Below are 1,023 nucleotides of genomic sequence, written 5' to 3' on the forward strand. Positions count from 1 at the left end.
TCCGGCCCCGAGAACACACACGCCCGCTGCGGGGGCCGCCGGTCCGCGGCATCGCGTTAGGCCTCGCGCACCGCCACGGGGGCTCGCTGGAGACGAGTGCCGCCCAACCGGGCAGCGCCGCGTCACGGGCGGTTCCGTCCCCTGCCGCGTGAGCCCAGCGACAGCCTTCCTTCGCCCCAATTAAAGCTCGCGTCCCGCGCGCTGGACGTTTAAGAGCTGTCACTCATCACCTCCTTCCCGCCCCCCGGAGGGACGCGCGGGCTTCCCGAAGCTTCCGTGTCTCTGCTGCAGCGCCGTCGTCGCCAGGGCGCGATGCCGCGTCCCCTGGGCCCCCCTTTCCGTGTCGTACCCGAGGGAACGCCAAAGGGGAAACGAAACGAAGCGAACTGAGGGGACGTCAACAAGCACGTGTCTAGGCCACAGCGACCCCGCTTCACGAGCGGCGGCTCCACCGTTTCTGCACCTGCGCGCCAAAGAAACGGGCTTGAGGCCGGCCAGGCGGCAGGGGGGACGCGGGGACGCTCACAGGCGCGTCTGCGGGGTGCCCGCGCTCACGAGCGCCCATGCTCCTGAGAGGCGACACCCCCAAACCACACACGCCGACTGCGGCCCTCGCACGCCGGCGCTTCGGGAGCGGCGGCCCCAGCGCAAAGCGGGGGTCACGGCCCCCTCCCCGGCAGACACAGAGCCGGCCGCTTCCACAGACGCTAGCCCACCCGCGGGCAGGGGGGCGGGGAACGCGCGAACCTGGCGTTGCGGTGACAATGGTGACCTTCTAAGGTAACTACTCTGAAATCGAAAAGCAACAATCTCTTCACTGTCCTCAGCCAGCCGGCGCTCGCGAGCGTCAGGATTGCCTGGTCTCGCGAGAGCATTTTGGCTTTTATTCTCGCCTCGCACCACCCCGCCACCCCCGGTGTGCGCATGCGTCCGAGTCGGAGGCCAGGTGCGCTGTGCGGTGCTGGAAGACAGGTGGGGAACGCGGGGCTGCAGCCGGGGCAGGGGAGGGGTGGGGCCGGGGCG

Source organism: Pteropus alecto, unplaced genomic scaffold, assembly GCF_000325575.1.
Source record: "Pteropus alecto unplaced genomic scaffold, ASM32557v1 scaffold17, whole genome shotgun sequence".
NCBI lineage: Eukaryota > Metazoa > Chordata > Mammalia > Chiroptera > Pteropodidae > Pteropus > Pteropus alecto.